Here is a 23,224-nt window from a genome sequence, read left to right on the forward strand (position 1 = left end):
TCAGCTTATGTCTCTATTGTGGTTATTCAGACATGGAGTATGTTTATGCCTCTATGACAGCTCATTGTTGATGCATTTTGTGGCACAGTTTGCCTAGGCCGGTTGAGTTACAGGTGTCACGGGTTTATGCATTTGTTTGTGGATTTCTACGTACGTTTTTTGACCATATTATGGGCTGATTTATACTCTATGCGTTTGCTCTTTGATTGAGCAGCAGGTGTTGTCAGATTTGCAACACTACTTTGTTGTGGCAGTTTGTTGGTTGGTTACAGGTTTCTCATTGTTGCATTCTTGTTGTAATGGGCACTAAAGAGGACACAGTTTTCAATATTGAGAAATTGGATGGTGCTAATTTCTCATATTGGAAAGATCAGATTTGGGATGTCTTGGTGCAGAAGAAACAGATTCGACCTCTAAAGTTGCATGGAGTTAAGCCAGAGAACATGGAGAGGGATGATTGGGAGGAGTTGGATGAGATGTGTAGGTCTACCATTAGGCTTTCCCTTTCAAAGTCTGTTTATTACAATGTGAAAGATGCACAGGGTGGAGCTTATGAGCTATGGCAGCGGATTTGCGATATGTATGATAAGCATTCGGCTGCTTCTATGGTGTATTGGATTAAAAAGCTTATTGATTTGCGAATGGAGGAAGGTGCTTCCATGAATGCGCATTTGAATGAGTTCAATACAATTTTCAGCCAACTTGCTACGCAGGAAATTACGTTTGAGGAAAATGTAAAAGCTATGTTTTTACTTGTCACGTTGCCTGAGTCATGGGACACATTTAGGACAGCCATAAGTAACTCGGTTCCTGCGAATGAGTTGACAAGTACTAATGTGGAGTCTAGTCTTCTCACGGAAGAGATTAATCGAAAGAATAATGCAGGTAATAAGTCTTCTAGTGCAATGGTTGTCAGAGGCAGGACTATGGACAAGTATAAGTCCAATAGGGGTAAATCTAGAAGCAGGTCCCGTGCAGGCACAAGTAAAAAGGATGTGGAATGTTTCTATTGTGGTAGAAAAGGCCATTTCAAAAAGGATTGCTACAAGTGGAAAAGGGAAAATGGAAATGGTAAGAAGAAAGACCATGATGCTAAGGACAAGCCTAAATCCAATGTCAAGATTGAGGAGTTAAATGCAACACAGGGAGAGTGTAGCTCTCAAGATGACCATGTATGTGCTCCGACTAGTGCTACTAGTGAAGAGCTTGGTGATGTGTTGCTTGCATCCTATTTTGATGACGCTTTTCTTCTCACTCATGAGCGTAGTATGCCTATGGATTGGGTCATTGACAGTGGTGCTTCTTTTCACGTTACGCCTCATAGGTCGTGGTTTCATGACTATGATGCTTCGAGCACAGGTACTGTCAGGATTGCCGATGGGCGTTCTATGCAGATTCATGGCATTGGGGATATTCATTTGGCTATGCCAAACTCTACTACGTTTGTCTTGCAGCGTGTGCGTCATGTGCCGGCTCTTGCAAAAAGCTTGATTAGTGTGGGTCAGTTGGATTCACTTGGTTTCAATGTATCTTTTGGTGATGGAGGTTGGAAGATCACTAAGGGCAGCCTTGTTTTGGTTAAAGGTGCTAAGAGGAATATGTTGTATTCCCTTTGTGTAGCTAGTGTGGCTGATCACATTGTGGGGATCACTGAGCAACCTCGTGCTTCTTTATGGCATCAGCGTTTGGGGCATATGTCACTAAAAGGTATGAAGTTGTTGGCACGTGCGGATTACATTCCCGTTTCAGATTTTGGTGGTTTTGAGTTTTGTGAGCATTGCCTTTATGGTCGACATGCTCGGTCTTCTCATAAGAAAAGTGTTCCACACAGATCTTTGGAAAAGCTAGCTTTGGTGCATAGTGATGTATGTGGGCCGATGCCCAATGCTTCTCTTGGAGGTGCTATGTACTTTGTTACGTTCATTGATGATGCTAGCAGGAAGGTATGGGCATACCCCATTCGTAAGAAGGATATGGTGTTTGATATATTTAAGCAATGGTTGGCTCTTGTTGAGAACCAATCAGGTTGTAAGTTGAAGTGCTTACGTACGGACAATGGGGGTGAATTTATGTCTCATTCTTTCACAACATTATGTGTTGAGAAGGGTATACGGTGCGAGCTTAGTGCTCCCTATACACCTCCTCAAAATGGTGTGGCAGAGCGCATGAACAGGACTATACAGGAAAAAGTCCGTAGTATGCTTTCTATGGCTGGTTTGTCAAATGGATTTTGGGCTGAAGCTGTTGCCACTTCTGTGCATTTGATAAATCGTTCACCCAGTGTTCCTTTGGGCTTCAAAGTGCTTGAAGAGGTATGGACAGGTTTGCCACCTTCGTATGGTCACCTTCGTGTTTTTGGCTGTGAAGCTTATGTACATGTACCTAAGGCAAAACGCAGCAAATTGGATCCAAAGAGCAAGAGATGTATCTTCTTGGGTTATGGTAGCTCTGGTGAGATGGGTTATCGATTGTGGGATCCTATTGACAGGAAGATTGTGCGCAGCCATGATGTTGTTTTTCATGAGGACTCTATGTATAGAGCATCACCACGAACGGTTGAGGTTCGGCGTGTGATATTTGAGGAGGATGGACATCGGTATGATGGTCCCATGGCTGCTCGTGGGCAGCCCATTGACCCTCAAGTGGGAGATCAGCCCTTGTTGGGAGATCATGTAGATGTGGGACAGCCAGATGCACCTCCTGCACAGTCTTTGAGGCGTTCAGAGCGGCGTGCAAGACAGCCTCAGCGTTTTGTGCCTTCTATGGATTATGTATTGTTGACTGATTGCGGGGAGCCATCATGTTATGATGAGGCCATGTCTAGTGTTGACAAGCTCAAGTGGGAGCAGGCTATGCAGTCAGAGATGGATTCGTTGATCCAAAATGAAACGTGGGAGCTTACTCCTTTGCCAAAGGGTAAGAAGGCACTACTATGCAAGTGGGTTTACAAGATAAAACTGTGTTCAATGGATGCAAAGCCTAGGTACAAAGCAAGGCTTGTGGCTAAAGGATTCAAGCAACAGAAGGGCATTGATTTTGACGAGATCTTCTCCCCAGTGGTGAAGATGTCTACTTTGCGTATGTTGTTTGCTTTGGTAGCTACAGAATACATGGAATTGAAGCAAATGGATGTAAAGACAGCTTTCTTACATCCGGACTTGCACGAGGATTTGTACATGGAGCAACCAAGTGGGTTTGTTATTCATGGTTCAAAGAAGATGGTATGCCGGCTTCTTAAGACCTTGTATGGGCTGAATCAATCATCTCGTGAATGGTATCGTAAGTTTGATGCATTCATGAGTTCATTGGGCTATGTACGCAGTTATGAGGACCCATGCCTCTATACTCGCAAGGCTGCAGATGGTAGTCTTATTGTTTTGGTTTTGTATGTGGATGACATGCTGATCGCAGGGAAGTGTATTTCTGATGTGGATGCCTTGAAACATAGGCTACATGAGACCTTTTCCATGAAGGATCTTGGGGATGCCAGTCATATTTTGGGTATGCGGATCACTCGTGATTGTTCTCGCAAGATGCTCTTTCTTAGTCAGAAAGAGTACATTGACAGGGTGCTTGAGCGTTTTCATATGAAAGGGGGGAAGGCCATTAGTACCCCATTGCCTCCATATGTAAAACTCAGCCATGATGACTGCCCTCAGACAGATTTGGAGACTACAGAGATGTCTCAGATTCCCTATGCATCAGCTGTTGGTTCCTTGATGTATGCCATGGTGGCTACGCGTCCAGATCTTGCTCATGCAGTTGGTGTGGTTAGCAGGTACATGTCTAACCCGGGCAAGCGTCATTGGGATGCAGTGAGAGGTATTCTCAGATACTTGAGAGGGACTTCAGAGTTGTCCCTATGTTATGGTGAGAAGGATATGTCTGTTTGTGGATATACAGATTCAGACTATGTAGGGTCAGTGGACTCGAGGAAGTCTACTCGGGACCATTACATGACCTAACAAAGAAAAGCGTTAGGTATACATGGTCTGCTAAGGAGAACAATGATTTCGAAAAGCTTAAAGAAAAGCTTATCTCTCAACCTGTGCTTACACTACCGAATCTCTCAAAACCATTTGAGGTCCAATGCGATGCTTGTGGTGATTGCCTTGGAGCTATTTTGCTCCAAGAAGGGCACGCCATAGGCTATGAGAGTCGAAGGCTCGACCCTATTGAGCAAGCTCTAGGCATATACGAAAAGGAACTCCTTGCAGTTCTACATGCCTTAGACTCATGGAAGCACTATTTATTGGGGACTCCTTTCATTCTGCGAACGGATCACCAAAGTCTTAAGTACTTCATGACGCAGACCAAGCTCTCCGACAAACAAATGAGGTGGGGAAATTTCCTTTCGCAATTTCATTTTCATATTGCTCACATTGCTGGTGTAATGGGAATGGCCTATGAACTTAGAGAATAGCGGAATTTAGAGTGAGCAATTTTCGATAGACATGCCCTTGTTGTCTACACTTGTAGCATTTGTTATCCTTACGATAACACTCTAGCTCTATTGCAGAGAGTTTATTCTTACCTTTATAGACTCCTTTCTCCTTAACTTTGTTATCGATGTTGCTAGAGTTGCCTTTGGAGGAAGTTTGAGCATTAGTCCTCCCTCTAGGCTCATTTTGATCCTTCACTTCCATGGGTTTAGAGTTTTTCTTAACCCCTTGTTGGGAATCGATTTGAGAGGCGACCATAGTATGGTGTTTGACCGCCGATATGGTATTAGGCCTTTGTGAGTTAATATATTCGGCCTTCTCTTCAGAAATACCCGCACATAATTGTTGCTCTTGCTCCCCAAAGTCTATCTTTTTGTAGATAGTGGCTTTGAGAAATAAATCCCAAAACTTATCTACATACTTTTGGATAGACTCGTAGGGAGAGAGTTTCAAGTTTTTCCATTCTGTGAGGACATTTTCTTGAGCGTTGCTTGCCAGAAACTGTTTTATGATAGAGGCTCTTAAAGCCTTCCATGTCTTTGGAGCTTTTCTTTGGGCTTGTAGGCTATCCCACCATTGTCGAGCGGAACTTTGGTAATGCATAGATACTTGACGCAGTTTAGAGGACTCTATGAAGCCCTCATCACCAAAGGCCGCATCAAGCTGTTGGATGAAGGCCAAGACCTTGTCCATAGCACCAAAGGTGCCAGCATAGGCAAGGAAAGTGGTGTTCTTCCCTCCCTCTTTGAACTTCTTTAGCTTCTTGGACCTTCTCCATACCGGATAGAACTTGCGATGGCCTTTCCTCTTAGGCTCTTTGAGAGAAGAGCCGCCACCTTCATTGGAATATGAGGAAGTTGATGAAGATGGAGAAGAGGGTGACCTCTTTCTCTCCTTTTCCTTTATTTGGTACCTCTCTTTCCTTTTGTGATAACGAGGAGGAGGACTTTGCAGTGATCTTTCCCTCTTGGGAGAAGTTGGAGATCGTTGAAGCTGCCGTCTTCTTGGAGCCATATCTTTGGAAGTATTGGAAGACTCACTTCCTTCTCCTCCTCTTGGTGAAGACTCTAAAGTAGAGACCTTATCTTTCTTCTTGGATGGAGGTAAGCCCGCTAGTAAACATTTAAGCGCTTCGTATGGGTTCTCCTCTTCTCTTGCCGTAGAGAGCCCTCTCTTGGAAATCTCATGAAGAGACTTCTCAGGTGCTCTCTCTTTTGGGGGAGTTTGGAGAATCCCATAACTATGAAGTTGTCGGAAAACTTCACCTTGTAGGAATGGGTTTTCCATAGCTTGTTGCAGCTTAGAAACAAGACATTTGATAAACATGGGAGCATCATCATTAGCACTTTCATGTGCAAAATCAAAGTTATCAAAGTTCATTCTACTCTCTTGATTATTGTCAACCATGTTAACAGAATTTATGTATGTACTTAGTGTATGCTTTGGCAATTCAAAACCTTAGTTGCCACTCCTCTTAGCCTTTGAAAATCGGCTCTTAAGTATCTACACCCACGGCTCAAAGTGGTTAATTATAGAGAGTAGAGGAGTAGGTCTAACATAGCAGAATTGCCAAGGGTTAGCTCCTTTCGGACTTCTTATGGCTCAATAATGGTAAAGCCGTAGGCAAGTCTAAAAAGACTCCATTATTAAGTCCAAAGCTCCCGAGGTGTGCACCATCCCCCACATAGTGGGCTTAACAAAACCGATATTAGATCCCAGTTCCACTTACCCTATTATAATTAACAACATCAACCATTTATAAGCTACTTAAGGACCCCTCTTCTTAAGCAAGAAAAGAGAAACCAAATGCTATGATACCAATGTAATGGGAATGGCCTATGAACTTAGAGAATAGCGGAATTTAGAGTGAGCAATTTTGAGAGCATAGAGGGTGAACTTAATTGGTAGTAGCAACTCTATCATAACACTTAATTAACTAGGCATGAACAATACTTTTACAAGAGAGAGAGTGTAGAGAATATGACAACAGTTGAGGACCGGATTTATGTGGAGCCGGTCCCCCCTCCAAAAGGCATTTGTATTATAGATTCTCTCATTAAGAGAGACTTGGTACAATACAATCTTTGTGTTCCTTGAGACCTCCTTGGCAATATGGAGATGGAAGGTTCACACACCAAGCTTTTGCATAATTTCAACAATCAATCTTAGCTTGAAAACAATCAAGAACTTGTGAACATCATTAATCTTTGTGTTCCCTAAATCATTTGAGTGCATGAAGATGTATACTTTTATGCATCAACTTGTGCTTAAAGCAATAAGTAATCTACCTTGCAATACAATTAATCTACTTGCATTAAGTAATTAATCTACTTGCAATAAACCATTAGCCTTATTGCAATAAGCATAACATGCACTTGTAGAAAGCATTAACTATCCCAAGACCTCAAACACCTTCGAAGGTGGAGAGAGCTAGCAGGGAATGAGGGTAGGGAAGAGGAAGAAGAAACATTTCATAGGAGAAAGAATTAGTTCCTCACTTATCATACTCTTGTTTCTAGCATACATAATAGCATAGTAATGGAGAAGAAGAAGATGGCAAGCTTAAGCATTGAAGCATAGCTCTTGGTTGGATTTGCATTCCATAGCCAAGAGAGGTTGTGTAGGCTCTCTACTTCTCAAGGAGCTTCCAGAAGGAGATGGAGCTCTTGCACTTTGCATAGCACCCCATGAGAGTGTTTGTGAGTGTGTGTGGGTGAGTATACCCCCTAAGCAACCCCCTAGCTTGCTTGGGTCGACCCCCCCTTGTACCTCATGCTTGAAGCTCATTGGACCCCTCCAGGCCTAGCCAATCACAAGCAGAAGCCATTACAAGCAACAGGGGTAGCCTTGGGACAAGTGTCCCCCTTTCCCCTTTGAGAGAGAGGACTTGATAAATGCAAAATCAATTAATTAAATATCCTAAATTATCATTGGACCCCTTGGGTGGCCAGCCATTAGGCTTCAGGCACACCATGAGGGCAACATGAGGAGGAACTTGACAAGTGTCCTTGCTGCCTCTTCAAGCTGGGGTTTCCCTGTGTGTGTGTGTGTGTGTGTGTGTGTGTGTGTGTGTGTGTGTGTGTGTGTGTGTGTGTGTGTGTGTGTGTGTGTGTGTGTGTGTGTGTGTGTGTGTGTGTGTGTGTGTGTGTTCTCTCTCATCCCCCCCCCCCCCCCCCCCTTGTAGGCTCGCCCCCCTCCTTGTAGGGATCTTTTTGACTTTGGATGAGCAAGCCCCTTAGTCATCAAGCATGACAAAGCACTTGAACTAGGGGGTGTTCCCACAAGCATCTCAGGCAAGCATCTCAAGGCACCTCAAGCATGGAGCCAGTCAAGCACCTCAAGCATCTTAATCAAGCACCTCAAGCATGTCAAGCACCTCAAGCACGACAAGCACCTCAAGCACGACAAGCACTTCGAGCTTAGGCCGGGTTCCCACATTATTGGAGCTCTTCAATGAAGCTCACCCTAAGGTCTTATGCTCCATTGGTTAGCCTTGCTCTTTGATAGACCATCTCTCATTTGGGCCCCTTAACCATTGGCCCCGTGTTGAGATAGATCTATAAGCACATGTCTATATCTTAACCCTTGTTCCCGTGTATTCTCCCACATTAAGTGATCACTTTAATATGAGAAAATAATTTGGGTTGGATTGATATTAATTTTTATGACAGCTGGCAAGCATAATCAAGTAGCTGATGCACTCTCAAGACGGCCGAGAGTGAATGCGGTTTCCATAGCAACTCACAATGATCTATCTTCAATGATAGATGAGTATGATATTGATCCCAATTTTAGAGATGTGATTTCAGCCCTTGCATTAGGGAAGAAAGAAGAACCATTTACTTTCCAATATGGTTATCTTCTCTATGGCAATAGACTATGCGTTACTAACTCACTACGTGAGAAAGTAATGTATGAATCTCATGCTCCACCTTATGCGGGGCATAGAGGGATTTAGTCTACCTTAAAGGGAATTGAAACATATTTCTATTGGCCTACCATGAAAGTGAACATACAAGAGTATGTTTCCAAATGTGTGGTATGCCAAAAGAAAAAATTTGATAGAGGGAAGCAACTTGGATTGCTTCAACCCTTGCCAATCCCTAATTCACCATGGGAGAGCATATCCATGGATTTTATCTTTGGATTGCCTAAGTCTATCCATGGGAATATGGGAATATGGACGATAGTAGACAGGTTTAGTAAACAAGCTCATTTTATACCTGTCAAAAAGACTATCAAAGCCCATCAAATGGCAACCCTCTTTATTTCACAAATTTTCAAGTACCATGGCTTGCCCATGTCCATAGTGTCGGATAGAGATCCTAGAATGACCAGTAATTTTTGGAAGGGTCTCTTTTGAGAATTTAGGAACAAGGCTAAACTTCTCTTCGGCCTATCATCCACAAACTGATGGCCAAAGTGAAATAGCTAACCTAACCATTCTCGATCTACTAAAAGCCTATGTAACGGAAGTAGATCAAAGATCCCAATGGGAGAAGTACTTACCCTTAGTGGAGTATGCTTACAATAACACTGTACATACTTCCACGGGAAAAGTACCTTTCGAGGTAATTGAGGAAAGATCAAAAAGTCCCTTGCTACTTAAGGTACATGGGAAGATCTTCGCTGCAGATGAGTATAGACGAGACCTACAAGAATCTTTTCAAAAGATTAAGGATGCTATCTTTATCTCACAGCAAAGGCAAAAGGCTGTTGCTGACAAGCACAGAAGAGCCCAAGCCTTTAAAGAAAACGATTGGATCTTGTTAAAGTTTCCCAAGGCTCGATTGAGGCACACGACGGGCTAGAATCCTACAGGCCACCAAAAGTACTATGCTAAACTAGCAAAAAGGTACTATGGTCCCTTTTAGATTCTTAGGCCAATCAATGAGATGGCCTATCAACTCAAGTTTCCCAATCATTGGCTCATACACAATGCTTTCCATGTGAGCCTATTAAAGCCTTACAAAGGAGAGCCACCTCAAGAACCAACTATTGAAGACCCACCGGAGATCGAGGACCGAGAGGAGGTGCTGCAGCCCGAGTCCATTCTCCGACATGAAGACAAGGTACTAAGAGGCGGTAAGACTATCCGACGATATATATCTTATTAAGTTTAAGAATTATCCTTTTGAAGATGTTAGATGGATGCAAGGCATACAATTAAAGGATAACCTAAACCTTGTCAATGCTTACAATGCTTCCCAAGAGTAAGCAAATGTACAAAATGTTAAAAATGAACAAAGTTTTTGTCTTATAAGTCTCTCTTTTTCTTTATTTGTGCACAAAATTAAAGTAGTATGCATGCTTAGATCAAGTTTGTGGAGACGACGTCTCCCAAACACCAAGTAGAGCTTGTCACTCTACTATGGAAGACTGATAGGACTGATGTGCAGACATGCTTGAGGCAGCCTCAGGCTCTCAAGCGCCAAATGGACTAGTCATCCATTATGGAATGATGTCGTAGGGTAACATAGGGATCCTCTACCCGCTAAGAAAATGACTCATGAATATGCTTTATCTTCTCTACACCATAGTCGAGAACGACTATGGTTTCAAGAGAGAGGTAATGTCATAATAATCAATATCTAAGTCTCCTAAATGATTTTCTCATATTAAACTGATCATTTAATGTGGGGAGGTACCAGGGGAGAAAAAGCTAGAATATTGGTTAAGCTAGCAGACCGGCCACAGTAGGGATCCAAAGGAGGGAAAATAGGGATCATAAGGGGGGGCCATCTGCAAAAGAGCCATGTGCAACAATGGGCTAAAAAGACCCTAAGTTTTAGCCCATTAAGACTTCGAAATGCTAAGGTTCCAAAATTCAAAGGTTGTGTCCAAAGGTCAACCCTAGGGAGAATTGGATGCTTAGTGTGTGTACAAAAGTCTTCTTCAAAGCCTACAAAGGAGGGGGCGAGCCCATTTAGTAGGGGATGAGAGAGAAATCCACACACACACACACACACACACACACACACACAGGCTCCCTTTACACAAAGGGAATTAGGGACACATGTCAGCTCCCTAGGCCAAATGCCCACAAGGTGTGCCCAATTCCTATTGGAAGACCCTTGAAGTGGACCAATGAGAATTAAGCTAGAGTAAATCTAGTTTAATTAATTTAAAAACATTTAATAAAAGAAACCAATGAGAATTAAGTCTCCTAGAAGACTATTGGGCAGTCTCCCAAGGGGTCCAATGAGCATTCAGGAGCCCAATGGCTTGCCTGATTCCTATTGGCCAGAAGGCAAAGGGGTCCAATGAGAGTTTAGTTTAATTATTTAATTACCTAAAGTTCTCACAAAAGGGGAAAGGGGGACACATGTCAGAAGGCTATCACTTATGCTGCTTAACACCCATTGGCTTGACTTGGGGAGGTCCAATGAGGCAAAAGCCAGACCAATTCAGCAGGAAGGGCTCGCCCAAGAGAGAGAGGGGGCTGATTTTTGCTTGGCATTGACACACACACACTCACACTTGACCAGGTGTGAAGAAAGAATACTCTATCTCCTCCCAAGCTTTAATGGAGAGCTCATCACCTACTCCAAGCTTGTGAGATAGAAGCCTACATCAACACTCTCTTGGCATGTGGATGCAAATCCAACCAAGAGCCAAGCTTCAATGCATGCTCATCTTCTCTACCAAGCTAATTACTAAGCTAAGCTATGCTAATATGAGTGATTATGTGAGGAGATGTACATCTTTCTCGTAAGATACTCCTTCTTCCTCTCAATCTACTCTCATACCCTGCTAGCTCTCACCATCTTCGAAGGTGTGTGAGGTCTTGGGTGTGAGAACGGGGATAATTCAAGTTGTGTTTGATTAAGTGTTTTGCTTAGTGCATGAAGCTTCCATCTTCATTGCACTAGCTAGTCTTGAAGGAACACAAAGAATTGTATTGTACAATGTCTCTCTTGATGGGAGAAACCATAATACAAAGCCTTTTTGGAGGGGGGACTGGCTCCATGCAAATCCGGTCCTCAACTGTTGTCAATAGCTTAACTTCTCTCTCTTTTGAAAGTATTGTCGATGCTATCTAACTAGGTGTTATGCTTTTTGTTGCTCTCTCCACCCAAGCACTCTTGTAATTCTCATTAGGAATCTATTCTAATGAAATGCCCACTATGTTCATGCTAATTTCCGCTACACATAAGTTATTAGGCCATTAAACGTTACAGTTCATACGAGACTGGAGGAAGAAAGACTTTCTGTAGGTCTACCACCGCCTCGTCTAAACGGTGTTGGAGGAAGAAGAGCGAAAAACAAAGAGAGGTGGAGAGAGGCCAGCAGCTCTTTCAGGGGGGGTGCCGGAAGAAAAATGGCAGGCCCGGACAAAGGTGATATCTACTGCAACAAATAGGCTTTTTCCACGCGACTTAAACATCCCTGTGGAAAGCATTTCCGTCGTAGCGTTTGGACCAGGCCTTATCCCCCACCTCCTTCTTCCCCCTCTTTCTCTTTCTCTCTCTCTCTCTTTCTTTCTCTTCATTTTTATAATTGAAAATTATATACAATACTCTTCAATTTTTATTGAGAGGAGGGAAACACCAAAATTTGAAGGTGGGGGGGGGGGGGGGGGGGGGGGGGTGGGGGGGGGGAAGAGGGGAGTTAGTCCAGGATTTGAAAGTTTAAGCGCTAAATTTGGGCAGCGGATATAACGACGATAATGGACGCGGTAATGACCGCGGTAATAACAGCGGCGGATACAGTCGCGGTGATACCTTAAAAACACAAAAAAAACCCCGTCCTCCTCTCTCTTGTTTCTCTCATTGAATTTACACCTTCTCTCTACAAAACGCAGTAAAACAACGCGATAAACACTTGGAGATTTTCATAGTGTGACTTGTAGATTGAAATTCTAGGAGTTGAGGAGAAGGCGTCAGTTATAGATTATTATCGGCCATTTTGCATTTGCCCAATGTTTTGGATCTTTTATCAATAAGTCCATGTGACTGCTTTGTAAATAGGACAGTGAAAACTCACCTTAAGAGGGTCATGCAATAAGTGATATGCTCCACTCAAAAACTAAGTGGAACTAAGTCTAAAAGAGGAGTAGCCATTTTTGACACCAATAAGCAATATCAAATATTAAATACCAAACTTCATAAAAGGTGCGGTGGAGTTTGGAGATGCAATCTTTAGGCCATCCTTGTTAGATGCTTTCAATTTTTCCCTTTCCCCTCTTTTAACCTGTGTATTATCACCTTCTTGTGTAAGAGTGTGTAAGAGTTTGTCTCCTATGCTTCTTTATGTACTATTATGTGTAAGGATGCCAACATCTCCATCCCTTTCTTTTTGTGTCAACATATTTCCCTACTCTCTCTCTCTCTCTCTCTCTCTCTCTCTCTCTCTCACTCTCTCTCTTTTCCCTCCTCCATCATGGCAAGGTCAAGGATTATATTTCATGGTTTCATAGCCAAGGGTGGAAGTCTACCCTGCTCTCAACAACCCCCCCCCCCCCCCCCCCCCCCCCCGGTCTCACACACACACACACACAATGTCTCATAATGAGACTGCTAGTCAAGGGCTATTGGAAAAAAATTATTACGCTTAATCAACTTTCAAACATTGAGAACCAATCCCTTGATTCTTTTGTGAAAATTTGGCACATTGTATCAATTTCATTGAGTCCTAGTAAAAAGAGAAGGCTATCACCTTATAGCATGGTCATTAGGTTAAATAGCTCCAAAAGAACTTCAATGTTGTATAATGTTCTTTGATGTGCTTCATCCACTCTCATGTTTTTGACATGGGATCTTCTCAAAAGGGATTCAGCTTGTATGGAATGGAATCAAGCATGGTCCTTTACTGTTACTCTCGGACCTCTCTCCTCTTTTTGGGTAGAATAAATTGTGTCAGTACAACTCTCTAAAGAGAACCATCTAGATTTACTCTCTAAAGTGAACTATGTAGATTTTTTATAATTTCCATAGGACACGCATTCATCTTCCACTTTGGCATGCCATACACACAGAACCATATACCACGATAATGGATTTCTGACAATTTTCATAGGTGACACGTCCATCTTCCACTTAAGCATGTCATACATAGTGAGCCATACACCACGACATTCTTGACTGAGATCCTACTCTCCTTTCCTAGCATAGGTCTTCCCAAAGACGATTCAGATCTTTTGGGATGCAATGAAGAATGGTTCTTTGGTACTTCCCTCAAAACTCTATCATCCGTTTGGCTAAATCAGATTATCTCATTTCAACTCTCTGAAGTGAACCTTATGGATTTCTTATGTTTTCCACAAGTGACACAAATATTGCTTGTCCTCTTAAGAAGGTTGATGCATCCTCATTCAGATCAATTTCAAGTTCCTCTTTAGTGCCTTTGTCATGATAACAACCATGTTCAACAATCATTTCCATCCTTCTCATGAAGTGCTCTAACCAGCTCATTTGTCCTCATAGACTTCTTCTACTCAGATGTGTCATACGTAGAGCCGACACTAGGAAGTTCCTCAACGAGATGCCCCTATCTAAAGTGAACGATCTAGAAAAATGAATCATTCGAATTTCTTAGGATTTCCAAACACGACACGTCCTTCTTCCATTCCATCATGTTATCTAGAGAGCCATATACCACAAATCTAAGCTTGTGATAAGACTGTCTTATAATTAGTGGATTTATGCATACAACCAAATAGACTTCATGCAATCATTTAGACTTTGAGAATACTAAGATTATAGAGTACGATCCACTTTTGTAACGTTTTGTTGTTGTGTCAAATGTTCTAATCATTAGCGTAACATTAATATCTTTATTTCTCTTGCAGATTGGTAGATTAATACCTTCAGCTACGATGTTTCTCTGGTGTGTGCTTGAGGGTGCATGTATGAAGCTTCATCTAGCAATATTGGCACACCACAAAATCATATATGTAGTAAGCAATCCATTATTCTCTTTTGTATGCAAACCTACTTTCAACACTAAAAGACGCAACCCAACTCTTAACATCAAGAGTCCCCCCTCTAACAAAAACAAGGGCATGCCTTTCTATAATTAATTTCACAAGGGAGAATAGCGTCAACCCCCCCCCCCCCCCCCCCCCCGCCCCCCACACACACACAATTATTTGTGCAACGTTCAATCTATGATCACTTACTGTTTAGAATGAGCACAAATGTGAGTTGCATTTATGTTTTTGAATGGAAACATGAATACTTTTTTCTTTTTCTTTTGTGTGAGAACAAAAGCAAACAAGCAATGATACCATCTTGTAACTATCACTACTTCAAATTTGTGTCAATCAATATTTCATTGGTAAGTACATCTTCTCTTTACTCATGTGCCAGCTCTCGTTCACCGCATCACTCAAGGGGGGATTTGTTACCATATACATGTGGTTGTGATGTGTGTGAATACACTAGGACCACCAGGGAATTTTTTCCCTCTTTAGGAGGTTTTTTTCGCCGAGCATTGTATATACGCCCATCACTCTAGGGCTATCTATCTTTCCATTGCACACTAAGTAACACACTCTGTATTGTGTGCCTTGAGCTTCCTTCATCTTGTCTAAGCTGTGTGCGTTTCTCTACAACCCTAATTCCAACACCACATTGGTCAAATATGTGTCCAATAAGCCTTGAATGTGGTTATTTCAATTTATGGTCACTTTGATCTCTTTCCACAAGAGATTCTGTATTTGGCAGTTTCAATTGCAAATCAAGTTGTCGTGCTAGTTGAATGATGTCCAAATTACTTGAAATTTCTTCCAAGCACTCTATTGCTACCCTAGACCCAATCCCCTTTGAAAAGACTTGCAAAAGTTTAATTTTTAGGGAATGAGGTATTAAGTGCGCTTATTATCTCCAGGGTCAAAATGAAGGAATTTTTTAACTTTTTTGGCTTGTACTGGATTTATACACTCTAACCAAGCCAAAAATCTAGTTTCATGAAGTTTGGTTCAACTTGAAGTTTTTAGGCCAAATTTTGTGTCTGCAGTCTGGTTTTAGTGATTTTTGAGCCTATCTGGAAACTTACAAGTCCAAATCCTACCAAACTTGAATCCAAGCCTCCTTACATTATGCTTATAAATGTGGAGTTGAGAAATGGTCAAAAATTTTCTTTTTGAACCCCCCAAATATTAAGTGTGCTTATTATCTAGGTGGTCATGTTTGTAACTATATCCAAATTTTTTGCTTACCACATTTGTATCAAGGTGTTTAAAGACCTGTCAAGAAGTTTGGTTAAGTTCTATTCAATATCAAGGGTATAGATTTCTTTTTGGTGGTACTTATTCTCTTTTCCCAGGGTTGAGCAGAAAGGGGGCTTCCTATCTTAGGAGTAGTTCTCGGCTTTAGCTCCGGAGCTTTCGGTGACAATGTTCACTACGTTCCAACATGGGGTTGAGTCAGTTTGTTACCTCAAAGAGTAATTTTTGGGATATTTCTCTTTCAGAGGAGGCTTCAAGGTTATTATCTTCAGTGGACTCCATTCAGCAAAGTGCCATGCTTGGTGTCTTCTAGTCCTTGGTTTTCTTGCTTATTTCTTGCAGCTTTGGACGGTGTGCTTTAGCCCACAATACAGTTAGTACCCTAGTAGAAGTTTTCTTGAATCATTTTGGTGGGTTCTTCATCTTTCAGATTTGTGGTGTGACAATTGCTCTTCGTAGTGCATCCAAGTAGTATTTCCTATGCCTTGTCTTCCAGATTGATCCTTGGGGCTTGTACCATTCGGGACTCTCTCTCTCTCTCTCTCTCTCTCTCTCTCTCTCTCTCTCTCTCTCTCTTAGACACACACACACACACTTGCCCCCCCAAGGGGTGCACCTTGTAGGTATATCATGTTTGCTCAATAGAAGGGTACATTATAATTCATATCAATTACAAATATAAACTTACAAAAAGTTATAGGTTTATAAAGAAAAAGAGATAGTTTTATTCCAATCCACAAAATGTGCAAAGGGGGTTTTAATAAATCTCTGATTGCACATGATATAGAGGCTTTTGTGAGGTGCACCCCCGAGGAGTCCACAATGTGAAAATCTCATATAGCACGTGCGAACAAGAGGTATTTAAATAATCCATTACCTGTATATTTTCAAGTATTATATGTATCCATTATGTATGCATTTTTGTTTAGAAAACTAGGCCTTATGTATAAAAATTTTCACTTTCTCAATTTAAAAACCCTTTATTTAAGTACATTTTTCTATAAATGTACCTGATTATAGATCCGTTATATTTTGTTTGCACGTGCTATCATACATATTTCCTAGTGATGCCTCTGGGGTGCACCCCCCTTCCCTCTGTCACGAGATGTGGTTAACTACAATTGAAATAGCTGGAGCATAATGGTTATTTACTTTGGTGTCTTTCTATTTTTACTCCATTTTTACTAATGTGATGACTTGTAGATTGGAATTCTCGGAGTTGAGGAGAAGGCGTCACAATAAATTATTCTCAGTCATTTTACATTTGCAGTGTTTTAGATCTTTTATCAATAAGCCACTATGGCTCCTTTGTAATAGGATAGTGAGAACTCACCCTAAGAGGGTCATGCAATAAGTGTTATGTTCCACTCATAAACTAATGTGGAACTAAGTGTAAAAGAGGGGCTTCCAATTTTTGGCACCAATAAGCAATATCAAATATTAAATGTCAAACTCCACAAGATGCCCGATGGAGTTTGGGGCTACAATCTTTAGGTCATTCTTGTGTAGATACTCTTAATTTGTCCCTTTCCCCTCTCTTAACCTATATCTTGGGCTATGGAGTTTCTCTGTGTCACCTTTCTATGTAAGAGTTTATCTCATATCTTCTCTGTGTACTATTATGTGTAGGCATGTCACCAATATCCCTTTCTTTTTGTGTCAACATCTTCCCCTACTATCTCTCTCTTTTCCCTTCTCCATCATGGCAAGGTCTAGGGTTATATTTCATGGCCAAGGGTGAACGCCCACCCTTGTTCCCAATATTGGTTTTAAATTTGAAGAGGAATTTTCAAATTGGCAACATCAGATTTGCAAAGGGAAGTTAAATTGACAATATCATTCAACAATTTCGTAAATCGACATTCGCAACTCGGGTATGTGCAATATTTAATTCAATCAATTGCTAAATTTGTGGATCTATGAAGATATATGGGCAAGGGATCGAGAAGAAGGCAATCCTGAGAAATTTCGTGATTCCAACTTGGCATTGGATTCCATTGAAAGAAATTAGAAGAGACAAAATTAGTGGGGTGAGAGAGGCGGCCAATCAAGAAGAAGAGGTGGAGAATTGAGGAGAGGCGGAAGAAGCAGATTAGAAGCTCGAGATTCCAAACTTGGCAAGCATAATCCCTTCAAGTTGTGCCTGACAACACCGTGGGAACTCCCTCTTGCATGCAAAAACATTCCTCTATCGACCATGGCCATATTGCACCAAGATTTCATCAACAGAGGCACCCCAGACTGCTAATCCTTTTTCCCTTCTTCCCCGCGGCCTGACAAGGCCTCTACAAGATGCCAACCCTCATTCTCCTTCACAGCAATGTCCCTCTCCTCAGCTGCACGTTGCCATACTCTATTCCATGCATGTACACACCTTTTCAATAAAAGGTGTGGCTTAAAAGTTTTTCCTTTTGGTCGGCCGCCCATTGAGCTCTAAAAACAATCCATTTAAACATCAATTTAGACCTCCTCTTAACTCCTTAATTGGTAGAAAAACACAAAATAATAATAATAAATAAATAAATCCTCTTTATTTCATTTGTTCTCCCAACAAACCCTTTAACTACTGCCGCCTTTGAATTCTTCCAGCTAACCAATGTAAAATTTCTTTCCGAGCACCCACCAAGGCCTTTGGAACCGGCCTCTCAAAGTTGATGCATCTGGATCTACAAGAGCTTGGAGTTCCAAATTCTAGATTCACGTGAACAATCAAACAGGACCAGAAGCCATCAAAAGCTAGTATTTCTATCAACTTTTAACTATTTTACATTCGTACGGCCATAGCCATAACAAAAGGTCCCACACATGAAGCCCATTTGATTCGACAACAAGGTAAATCAATTTAAACTTACTACATTTTCTTGAGTTTTCCTAAATATCTTGCAAAGATTTATAACCTTTGAGCACACTTTCGGAGCACAATTCAAACATGTCTCCCTTGCTAATGGGATGATACTTCTATCCATGATTTTACACAAAGTTTTATCAAATGACTGGTAAACTACTAACTCTCCATGGAGTTTTCTCTATTTGTAAGTTGTAGAGATGGCACCTAGAAGACAGTGGAAGAATCCACTAAACACATCTGTATTTAAAGCCATTTGGAAAAGTTGACCACCGCCAGCAGACAATCCAAGAATAAAGAGTTAGAGAAACATGACCACGATACCATCAGTAAATAGTTTTTAGCTTCCAAAATCTTACATGTTTATGGTTACTTGTGTATAATATGCTATCAAGTATTCCATAAATTTTCTCTTAGAAAGTATATGCTATGCAACATTACCGCTTTTCACTCTGAAGAATTGTACACATGTTTCCTTGATCTTACTATCCAACTAAACGTATGAGGACTAGCTCTACTTTATTACCATGTAAAAAAAGCTTGACATATGACTAATAATACCTGTGTAGTTATACTTTTTCTCTCTCTTTCTGCAGATGACACAAAACAAAACTATTACCACTCTTTAGCAAACTGTCGTTGCCAACTTCTTCAAATTCACCACTCTTTAGCAAATTGTCGTTGCAACAGCTTCAAATTCACCACATGGGGCATTATACGAGATGAATCCTAGATTGCACTAAATATTATCAATTTTGATTTAGTCTGGGTCTCTTAAAAATTCATGCCGACCCATAGAAATTTAATTTTGTCCCTTGTTTTTATTTGATATTGTCACTTAATTCTATCTATACCCTTTACCTCACATAGTTATAAGATTGCACACCATATTCATTGATACCTATATTTACAAGCGACAAGTTCTTTTAATTTTTCCCTCCATATCTTGAAAGTTTATAATCGTTATCTTTTGACTTTTAAAGGATTGAAATTTTTTTTGACACTTCCTAGATCTTCTCCACACATGGCATCACCCACGGTCCAGTTGATTCTCTATTGAGAAACTAAAGACAGTTGTTATCCTTAGAGGGAGGGATGTTACAAGACTCGGCACCCTCCTGTTGTATGTGGTTAACTACAATTGAGATAGCTGGAGCGTAGTGGTTTATTATTGTGCTATCTTTTTATTTTTACTAATGGTGAGTTCATGACTTGTAGATTGAAATTCTAGGAGTTGAGGAGAAGGCGTCAGTAATAGATTATTCTCGGCCAATTTTCATTTGCCCAATGTTTTGGATCTTTTATCAATAAGTCACTATGATTGCTTTGTAAATAGGATAGTGAAAACCCACCCTAAGAGGGTCATGCAATAAGTGATATGCTCCACTCATAAACTAAGTGGAACTAAGTCTAAAAGAGGAGCCGCCATTTTTGACACCAATAAGCAATATCAAATATTAAATACCAAACTCCGTAAAAGGTGCATTGGAATTTGGAGCTACAATCTTTAGGCCATCCTTGTGTAAATGTTTTCAATTTATTCATTTTCCCTCTCTTAACGTATGTCTTGGGCTATGGAGTTTCTCTTTATCACCTTCTCATGTAAGAGTGTGAAAGAGTTTGTCTCCTATGCTTCTTTGTGTACTATTATGTGTAAGTATGCCAACATCTTCATCCCTTTCTTTTTGTGTCAATATCTTTCCCTACTCTCTCTCTCTCTCTCTCTCTCTTTTCCCTCCTCCATCATGGCAAGGTCAAGGGGTATATTTCATGGTTTCATGGCCAAGGATGGAAGTCTACCCTGCTCTCAACAATCCCTGCCCCCCCCCCCCCCTCCCCCGACCCACCCACCCCCGTCACACACACACACACACACACACACACACACACACACACACACACACACGCGTGCACGCGCGCGCGCACGCACACACACAATGTCTCATGATGAGACTGCTAGTCAAGGGCTATTGGAGAAAAAATTATCGCGCTTAATCAACTTTCAAACATTGAGACCCAATCCCTTGATTCCTTTTTGAAAAATTTGGCACATTGTAGCAATTTCATTGAGTCCTAGTAAAAAGAGAAGGCTATCACCTTATAGCATAGTTATTAGGTTAAATAGCTCAAAAAGAACTTCAATGTTGTATAATGTTCTTTGATGTGCTTCATCCACTCTCATGTTTTTGACATGGGATCTTCTCAAAAGGGATTCAAGCATGGCCCCTTAGTGTTACTCTCGGACCTCTCTCCTCTTTTTGGGTAGAATAAATTGTCAGTACAACTCTCTAAAGAGAACCATCTAGATTTACTCTCTAAAGTGAACTATCTATATTTTTTATGATTTTCATAGGACACACATTCGTCTTCCACTTTGGCATGTCATACACACTGAACCATATACCACCATAATATATTTCTAACAATTTTCATAGGTGACACATCCATCTTCCACTTCGGCATGTCATACATAGTGAGCCATACACCACGACATTCTTGAGTGAGATCCTGCTCTCCTTTCCTAGCATGGGTCTTCCCAAAGACGATTCAAATCTTTTAGGATGGAATGAAGCATGGTTCTTTGGTACTTCCCTCGAAACTCTATCATCCGTTTGGCAAAATCAGATTATCTCATTTCAACTCTCTGAAGTGAACCTTATGGATTTCTTATGTTTTCCACAAGTGACACAAATATTGTTTGTCCTCTTAAGAAGGTTGATGCATCCTCATTCAGATCAATTTCAAGTTCCTCTTTAGTGCCTTTGTCATGATAACAACCATGTTCAACAATCATTTCCATCCTTCTCATGAAGTGCTCTAACCAACTCATTTGTCCTCATAGATTCCTTCTTCTCATATGTGTCATACGTAAAGCCCACACTAGGAAGTTCCTCAACGATCTGCCCCTGTTTGAAGTGAACGATCTAGAAAAGTGAATCATTCGAATTTCTTAGGATTTCCAAACACGACACATCCTTCTTCCATTCCATCATGTTATACTAGAGAGCCGTATACCACAAATTTAAGCTTGTGATAAGACTTTGTCTTAGAATTAGTGGATTTATGCATACAACCAAATAGACTTCATGTAATCATTTAAACTTTCAGAATACTAAAACTATAGAGTACGATCTACTTTTGTAAAGTTTTGTTGTTGTGTCAAATGTTCTAATCATTAGCTTAACGTTAATTTGTTTATTTCTCTTGCAAATTGGTAGGTATTGAGCTACGGTGTCTCTCTTTGGTGTGTGCTTGAGGACGCATGTATGAAGCTTCATCTAGCAATATTAGCACACCACAAAATCATATACGCAGCAAGCAATCCTCTATTCTCTTTTGTTTGCAAACCTACTTTCAACAGTAAAAGACGCAACCCAACTCTTAACATTAGGAGTCCCCCCTCTAACAAAAAGAAGGGCATGCCTTTCTATAATTAATTTCACAAGGGAGAATTAACCCCCCCCCCCCAAAACAAAACACACTCCTCAAACAATTATTTGTGCAGCGTTCAATCTATGATCACTTATTGTTTAGAATGAGCACAAATGTGAGTTGCATTTATGTTTTTGAATGGAAACATGAATACTTTTTTCTTTTGCTTTTGTGTGAGAACCAAAGCAAACAACAATGGCGGGGAGCCGGGAGCCATGTGGTTGCCTACATTCCTGGGAATGGTCACTGACAGACCATTCCCGAAAGGAGGAGGGGGGGGGGGGGGGGGGGGGGGGGGGCACCAACATCAACACTGATTCAGCAGTCGAACCAGTTGCAAGCTTGTGTTGACTGTCCGAAGGTCACTTTCACTGCAGATTGCTGATATTGTCGCCTAGGCTTCTGCATACAATTACCTGCGCTGACGTGGTGTGTTTTGATTGCATACTTTGCAATTACAAGTGCTGATGTGTCAGCTGCAGGATATATTCTAAAGGCTGATTTGGGAAGCGAATTGGTTGTAGCCTGTCACTGTGCTCTGAATATTCTGCGTGCTGATTTGGATGGCCCTCATTGGTCTGTAGACTCTCCACAAGGCTCTGACATTCCACCTGCTGAGCTGTCCAGCATGACCGGCAAAGGCCGGGGGACATCGTGGGAGCATATTATTGCAGGGCCGTTCCCGGCCGTCACTATCAAGGGGAGGGGGGCGAAGGAAGTGTACCCTGCAGCACTGTGCAGTACATCAGATTTGGACACGTCAGCATGGGTAATTATGGCCGCTACGCTGGCTTGCTCTCATTGCAGCAGGGCACAGCAATTCCAGCTGCCAATGTGGTGGCTGCATACGTGCTGACTTGTGACGATGTCATTGGAGGAGGCTCAATCACATTACGACTGCTGATTTGTTCATCCGTCAGCTGCATCCGTCAATTCCGTCGTGGAAGGTTATGTTGCTGTACGACTGCGACCAGCAGCCCCCTGACCCTCGACTGTGACAGGCATATGGATGACCACTATTGATGTCGTGAAGCCCTTTCCTCCATGCAAGGAGCAATTTCTGCACGCAAGCTTGTCATGCGCAGAAGTTTGAACGAGCAGACCGTAGAGAAGATCGAAACGAGCTCAATAACACCACTGTAAGAGAGAATGCCTATGACCACGACCTCTGACTCTAGGACAGCACACCTAAAGCTCCTCTGACTTTAGCCGGCCAGTGCCCTTATATATAGGACCCCTTCACTAGTGTGATCTCCTGGAATAGGATCTCACTAGCCCTATTCCCATAGGCTCCTAGCCACTAGGCTCGTAGCATCTAGACTCCTTGCCATCATA

Source organism: Adiantum capillus-veneris, chromosome 21, assembly GCF_014529385.1.
Source record: "Adiantum capillus-veneris isolate H3 chromosome 21, ASM1452938v2, whole genome shotgun sequence".
Taxonomy (NCBI): domain Eukaryota; kingdom Viridiplantae; phylum Streptophyta; class Polypodiopsida; order Polypodiales; family Pteridaceae; genus Adiantum; species Adiantum capillus-veneris.